Genomic DNA, 7,500 nt, shown 5'->3' on the forward strand with positions numbered 1-7,500 from the left:
GAGGGGGCGCCCAGGGAAGGAGGGAGATCCGGGTTGACCTGGTGACCGGACGGGAAAGAGGCCACCGGGCGTCCCCCCCCTTAAAACCTAGGGGTTGACCTGGTGGCCGGAAAGCGAACCGGCCAGCAGGTGAACCCTTTCGATTCCACGGGTTGACCTGGTGCCCGGGAAGCGAACCGGCCAGCAGGTGAACCCGTTCGATTCCACGGGTTGACCTGGTGCCCGGGAGGGGACTCTGAAAATTTTTCAGCCCTTTCGACTCGGGGTTGACCTGGTGGCCGAGAGGGGACTCGCACGGCAGGCAAGCCGCCCTGGGCTGACCCTCCCCGGCCGCAGCGAGGGACTGCCTCCCGGCCGACAGGATCGGGCCCCTGGAAGTCTGGGGGGGGGGGAAATCGCCCCACGCCTCCGAGGAGGGCTGCCCGGGCGGGCCTGGCCCCGGAGCTCGAAAAAAAAAAAAAGGATCGGGCCCACTAGAGACATGGACCAGGCCGCCCTGGGCTCACCCTCCCCGGCCGCAGCGAGGGACTGCCTCCCGGCCGACTGGATCGGGCCCCTGGAAGTCTGGAAAAAAGACTGGAACCTGACGCCTCCGAGGAGGGGGCGCCCAGGGAAGGAGGGAGATCCGGGTTGACCTGGTGACCGGACGGGAAAGAGGCCACCGGGCGTCCCCCCCCTTAAAACCTAGGGGTTGACCTGGTGGCCGGAAAGCGAACCGGCCAGCAGGTGAACCCTTTCGATTCCACGGGTTGACCTGGTGCCCGGGAAGCGAACCGGCCAGCAGGTGAACCCGTTCGATTCCACGGGTTGACCTGGTGCCCGGGAGGGGACTCTGAAAATTTTTCAGCCCTTTCGACTCGGGGTTGACCTGGTGGCCGAGAGGGGACTCGCACGGCAGGCAAGCCGCCCTGGGCTCACCCTCCCCGGCCGCAGCGAGGGACTGCCACCCGGCCGACTGGATCGGGCCCCTGGAAGTCTGGAAAAAAGAATGGAACCTGACGCCTCCGAGGAGGGGGCGCCCAGGGAAGGAGGGAGATCCGGGTTGACCTGGTGACCGGACGGGAAAGAGGCCACCGGGCGTCCCCCCCCCTTAAAACCTAGGGGTTGACCTGGTGGCCGGAAAGCGAACCGGCCAGCAGGTGAACCCTTTCGATTCCACGGGTTGACCTGGTGGCCGGAAAGCGAACCGGCCAGCAGGTGAACCCGTTCGATTCCACGGGTTGACCTGGTGCCCGGGAGGGGACTCTGAAAATTTTTCAGCCCTTTCGACTCGGGGTTGACCTGGTGGCCGAGAGGGGACTCGCACGGCAGGCAAGCCGCCCTGGGCTGACCCTCCCCGGCCGCAGCGAGGGACTGCCTCCCGGCCGACAGGATCGGGCCCCTGGAAGTCTGGGGGGGGGGGAAATCGCCCCACGCCTCCGAGGAGGGCTGCCCGGGCGGGCCTGGCCCCGGAGCTCGAAAAAAAAAAAAGGATCGGGCCCACTAGAGACATGGACCAGGCCGCCCTGGGCTCACCCTCCCCGGCCGCAGCGAGGGACTGCCTCCCGGCCGACTGGATCGGGCCCCTGGAAGTCTGGAAAAAAGACTGGAACCTGACGCCTCCGAGGAGGGGGCGCCCAGGGAAGGAGGGAGATCCGGGTTGACCTGGTGACCGGACGGGAAAGAGGCCACCGGGCGTCCCCCCCCTTAAAACCTAGGGGTTGACCTGGTGGCCGGAAAGCGAACCGGCCAGCAGGTGAACCCTTTCGATTCCACGGGTTGACCTGGTGCCCGGGAAGCGAACCGGCCAGCAGGTGAACCCGTTCGATTCCACGGGTTGACCTGGTGCCCGGGAGGGGACTCTGAAAATTTTTCAGCCCTTTCGACTCGGGGTTGACCTGGTGGCCGAGAGGGGACTCGCACGGCAGGCAAGCCGCCCTGGGCTCACCCTCCCCGGCCGCAGCGAGGGACTGCCACCCGGCCGACTGGATCGGGCCCCTGGAAGTCTGGAAAAAAGAATGGAACCTGACGCCTCCGAGGAGGGGGCGCCCAGGGAAGGAGGGAGATCCGGGTTGACCTGGTGACCGGACGGGAAAGAGGCCACCGGGCGTCCCCCCCCCTTAAAACCTAGGGGTTGACCTGGTGGCCGGAAAGCGAACCGGCCAGCAGGTGAACCCTTTCGATTCCACGGGTTGACCTGGTGGCCGGAAAGCGAACCGGCCAGCAGGTGAACCCGTTCGATTCCACGGGTTGACCTGGTGCCCGGGAGGGGACTCTGAAAATTTTTCAGCCCTTTCGACTCGGGGTTGACCTGGTGGCCGAGAGGGGACTCGCACGGCAGGCAAGCCGCCCTGGGCTGACCCTCCCCGGCCGCAGCGAGGGACTGCCTCCCGGCCGACAGGATCGGGCCCCTGGAAGTCTGGGGGCGGGGGGAAATCGCCCCACGCCTCCGAGGAGGGCTGCCCGGGCGGGCCTGGCCCCGGAGCTCGAAAAAAAAAAAAAGGATCGGGCCCACTAGAGACATGGACCAGGCCGCCCTGGGCTCACCCTCCCCGGCCGCAGCGAGGGACTGCCTCCCGGCCGACTGGATCGGGCCCCTGGAAGTCTGGAAAAAAGACTGGAACCTGACGCCTCCGAGGAGGGGGCGCCCAGGGAAGGAGGGAGATCCGGGTTGACCTGGTGACCGGACGGGAAAGAGGCCACCGGGCGTCCCCCCCCTTAAAACCTAGGGGTTGACCTGGTGGCCGGAAAGCGAACCGGCCAGCAGGTGAACCCTTTCGATTCCACGGGTTGACCTGGTGCCCGGGAAGCGAACCGGCCAGCAGGTGAACCCGTTCGATTCCACGGGTTGACCTGGTGCCCGGGAGGGGACTCTGAAAATTTTTCAGCCCTTTCGACTCGGGGTTGACCTGGTGGCCGAGAGGGGACTCGCACGGCAGGCAAGCCGCCCTGGGCTCACCCTCCCCGGCCGCAGCGAGGGACTGCCACCCGGCCGACTGGATCGGGCCCCTGGAAGTCTGGAAAAAAGAATGGAACCTGACGCCTCCGAGGAGGGGGCGCCCAGGGAAGGAGGGAGATCCGGGTTGACCTGGTGACCGGACGGGAAAGAGGCCACCGGGCGTCCCCCCCCCTTAAAACCTAGGGGTTGACCTGGTGGCCGGAAAGCGAACCGGCCAGCAGGTGAACCCTTTCGATTCCACGGGTTGACCTGGTGGCCGGAAAGCGAACCGGCCAGCAGGTGAACCCGTTCGATTCCACGGGTTGACCTGGTGCCCGGGAGGGGACTCAGAAAATTTTTCAGCCCTTTCGACTCGGGGTTGACCTGGTGGCCGAGAGGGGACTCGCACGGCAGGCAAGCCGCCCTGGGCTGACCCTCCCCGGCCGCAGCGAGGGACTGCCTCCCGGCCGACAGGATCGGGCCCCTGGAAGTCTGGGGGCGGGGGGAAATCGCCCCACGCCTCCGAGGAGGGCTGCCCGGGCGGGCCTGGCCCCGGAGCTCGAAAAAAAAAAAAAGGATCGGGCCCACTAGAGACATGGACCAGGCCGCCCTGGGCTCACCCTCCCCGGCCGCAGCGAGGGACTGCCTCCCGGCCGACTGGATCGGGCCCCTGGAAGTCTGGGGGGGGGGGGGGGAATGGAACCTGACGCCTCCGAGGAGGGGACGCCCAGGGAAGGAGGGAGATCCGGGTTGACCTGGTGACCGGACGGGAAAGAGGCCACCGGGCGTGCCCCCGTTAAAACCCCTAGGGGTTGACCTGGTGGCCGGAAAGCAAACCGGCCAGCAGGTGAACCCTTTCGATTCCACGGGTTGACCTGGTGCCCGGGAAGCGAACCGGCCAGCAGGTGAACCCGTCCGATTCCACGGGTTGACCTGGTGCCCGGGAGGGGACTCTGAAAATTTTTCAGCCCTTTCGACTCGGGGTTGACCTGGTGGCCGAGAGGGGCCTCGCACGGCAGGCAAGCCGCCCTGGGCTCACCCTCCCCGGCCGCAGCGAGGGACTGCCCCTCCCCACCCCCCGGCTGACAGGATCGGGCGCACTGGAAGTCCGGGACAGTATTTTCCCCGACGCCGGGGAGGGCGGGCGGAGGGGCTCTGGCGGCCAGCCCGGGCCCCGGAGCTCGAAAAGGAAAAAAGGACCGGGCCCGCGAGAGACGGGGGCCCTGCCGCAGGGGGGGGGGCAGTCCGACCGGGGCTCACCGTGCGGCAGGCCCGGGCGTCGGCAGGGGAAAGCGGGCGAGGAGGCGCGGGGCCGGGTGCCTACGGCCATACCGGACCGAACGCCCCCGATCCCGTCCGATCTCGGAAGGTAAACCGTCCCGGGCCTGGCTAGTACTTGGATGGGTGACCGCCTGGGAATCCCAGGTGCCGTAGGCAGCTTTTCCCGGTCCGAGTCAGCTCTCTCTCCTTTTCTGGGGGGGAAGGAGAGGGGGGGACGGGCCGGAAAGCCCCTCGTCGCTCCTGCCGAGTCGGAGGTCGCGGCCGCAGGTCACGGGTCTGGGCGCCTGGGGTCCGGCTCCCCACCCACCCGGCTTCCTCCGCGGAGGACCCCCCCCGGGGCCACCGAAGCCGCTGGGGGAGACCCCGGGCATGGGGCGGACTGGCCCGGACCCTCCCGGCCGCCGGCCCGCAGGTCCGCCCCGAATCCCCCCCCGCGGCCACCCAGGCCAGGCCTGGCCAGGCGGGACGGACGGCGGGTGTCCAGCGCCCAGCGGCTTCCTCCAGCGGGGACCCACGGACCCCAAAGCCGCAGGGGGAGGCCCCGGGCCCGGGACGGACTCGCTCGGACCCCCTGCGCCCGGCCGCCGGCCCGCGGGACCGCCCCGAATCCCCCCGCGGCCACCCAGGCCAGGCCTGGCCAGGCGGGACGGACGGCGGGTGTCCAGCGCCCAGCGGCTTCCTCCAGCGGGGACCCACGGACCCCAAAGCCGCAGGGGGAGGCCCCGGGCCCGGGCCCGACTCGCTCGGCCCCCCCGCCTCCCCTGCGCCCGGCCGCCGGCCCGCGGGACCGCCCCGAATCCCCCCGCGGCCACCCAGGCCAGGCCTGGCCAGGCGGGACGGACGGCGGGTGTCCAGCGCCCAGCGGCTTCCTCCAGCGGGGACCCACGGACCCCAAAGCCGCAGGGGGAGGCCCCGGGCCCGGGCCCGACTCGCTCGGCCCCCCCGCCTCCCCTGCGCCCGGCCCCCGGCCCGCGGGACCGCCCCGAATCCCCCCGCGGCCACCCAGGCCAGGCCTGGCCTGGCGGGACGGACGGCGGGTGTCCAGCTCCCAGTGGCTTCCTCCAGCGGGGACCCACGGACCCCAAAGCCGCAGGGGGAGGCCCCGGGCCCGGGACGGACTCGCTCGGCCCCCCCGCCTCCCCTGCGCCCGGCCCCCGGCCCGCGGGACCGCCCCGAATCCCCCCGCGGCCATCCAGGCCAGGCCTGGCCTGGCGGGCCGGTGTGCGGCTCCCCCGGGCTTCCTCCCCCGACGACCCGCGCCCCCCTGAGCCGCAGGCGGAGACCCCGGCCCCGGGGCGGACCGGCCCGGGCTCGCTCGAGCCCCCTGCGCCCGGCCCGCAGGACCGCCCCCCCGAATCCCCCGGGAGAGGCCCGGCCTGCACGCCACTGACGACCCGCGGCCCCCAAAGTCGCAGGAGGCGCCCCCCCCCGGTTAGCCCCGTCTCGCTCCGCGCCCCCCGCCCCTCGCTGCCGGGACCGGGCGCCGCCCCAGAGTCAGCCGCAGCCGGCCGGCCTGAGAGCTGCCCTCCTGTGGACGACGGTGAGTTTACCTTGATACTAACCGGCCGTCAGCCAGGTCAACCCCATTGCTAGACTGGGGTGGACCTGGTGGCCGAGTGGGGACTTGGAACATTTGACAGCTGCTTCCCGGGGCTTGACCGGTTGTCCTGAACGCCCCCCACCCCCAGCCCCAGCCCCCGGCTCCTGCTCCCCTCTCCCCAGCCTCGGTGCTCCGCTCCCTGCCTCGGAGGCTGCCTCTCTGCGGCGCCTGCATCGCCTCCGAGGACGCGCACCCTCCGGAGGCTGGACGTAAACCCACCACTGCCGCTGACCCGGCTCTCCGAGGGACGACTGTGAGGCCTCCCCCCCCCCCCCACCCCCGGACCGCCCTGGGGACGACTGCTAAGCCTCCCCCACCGGACCGCCCGGGGCAAGACTGCTAAGCCTCCCTCCCACACACACACACACACACTGTCGGGGGAGGACTATTAAGCTTTCCCCCTGGAGCGCCCGGGGCGGACGACTGTTAAGCCTGCCCCCGGAGTCCTCGGGGGAGGACTATTAAGCTTTCCCCCCTGGAGCGCCCGGGGGGGGACGACTATTAAGCCTGGCCCCCGGAGTCCTCGGGGGACGACTATTAAGCCTCCCCCGGACTGGCCGGGGGGCGACTATTAAGCCTCCCCCGGACCTGCTCCGTCTCGACTATTAAGCCCCCCTCTGTGGTCCTCAAGACCACTGCCGTGCTGCCCTCGGAGTGGGGTGACACCCGGGCCGGAAAGCAAACCGGCCACCAGGTCAACCCGTCGAATCCAATGGGTTGACCTGGTGGCCGGAAAGCAAACCAGCCGCCAGGTCAACCCGTCGAAACCAATGGGTTGACCTGGTGGCCGGAAAGCAAAACGGCCGCCAGGTCAACCCAGTAGATTCAGCGGGTTGACCTGGTGGCCGAACGGGGACTTTGAAAATTTGACAGCCGCTTCCCGGGGGTTGACCTGTTGTCCCGGTGGGGACTTTGAACATTTGACAGCCGCCTCCCAGGGCTTGACCTATTGTCCCGGTGGGGACTTTGAGAATTTTACAGCCGCTTCCCGGGGCTTGACCTGGTGGCCGAGTGGGGACGTTGAACATTTGACAGCCGCTTCCAGGGGGTTGACCTGTTGTCCTGAACGCCCCCCACCTCCCCCCCGGCTCCTGCTCCCCACTCCCCAGCCTCGGTGCTCCGCTCCCTGCCTCGGAGGCTGCCTCTCTGCGGCGGCTGCATCGCGTCCGAGGACGCTCACCCTCCGGAGGCTGGACGTAAAGCCTGACACCCGCCACCGCCGCCGACACGGCTCTCGGAGGGACGACTCTGAGGCCTCCCCCCACCCCCGGACCGCCCTGGGGACGACTGCTAAGCCTCCCCCCCGCCCACACCCACACCCACACTGTCGGGGGATGACTCTTAAGCCTCTCCCAGACTGCCTGGGGAACGACTATTAAGCCTGCCCCCCGGAGCACTCGGGGGACGACTATTAAGCCTCCCGCGGACTGCCCGGGGGATGACTATTAAGCCTCCCCTGGAACGACTATTAAGCCTCCCCCGGACTGGCCGGGGGGCGACTATTAAGCCTATCCTCGGGGGAGGACTATTAAGCTTTCCCCCTGGAGCGCCCGGGGGGACGACTATTAAGCCTGGCCCCCGGAGTCCTCGGGGGACGACTATTAAGCCTCCCCCGGACCTGCTCCCTCTCGACTATTAAGCCCCCCCTCTGCGGTCCTCAGCACCACTGCCGCGCTGCCCTGGGAGTGGGGTGACATCCGGT

The 7,500-nt window shown here is 69.7% G+C and overlaps 1 non-coding gene across 1 annotated transcript; it reads left to right on the top strand.

The window, feature by feature from the left end:
- The first annotated feature begins 4,235 nt into the window (after positions 1–4,235).
- LOC135977931 (5S ribosomal RNA) lies at positions 4,236–4,354 on the top strand. The gene has a single exon (XR_010595352.1). It is a non-coding gene; the product is annotated as a 5S ribosomal RNA (ribosomal RNA).
- The last annotated feature ends 3,146 nt before the right edge of the window (positions 4,355–7,500 follow it).

Source organism: Chrysemys picta, unplaced genomic scaffold, assembly GCF_011386835.1.
Source record: "Chrysemys picta bellii isolate R12L10 unplaced genomic scaffold, ASM1138683v2 scaf80, whole genome shotgun sequence".
Classification (NCBI taxonomy): domain Eukaryota; kingdom Metazoa; phylum Chordata; order Testudines; family Emydidae; genus Chrysemys; species Chrysemys picta.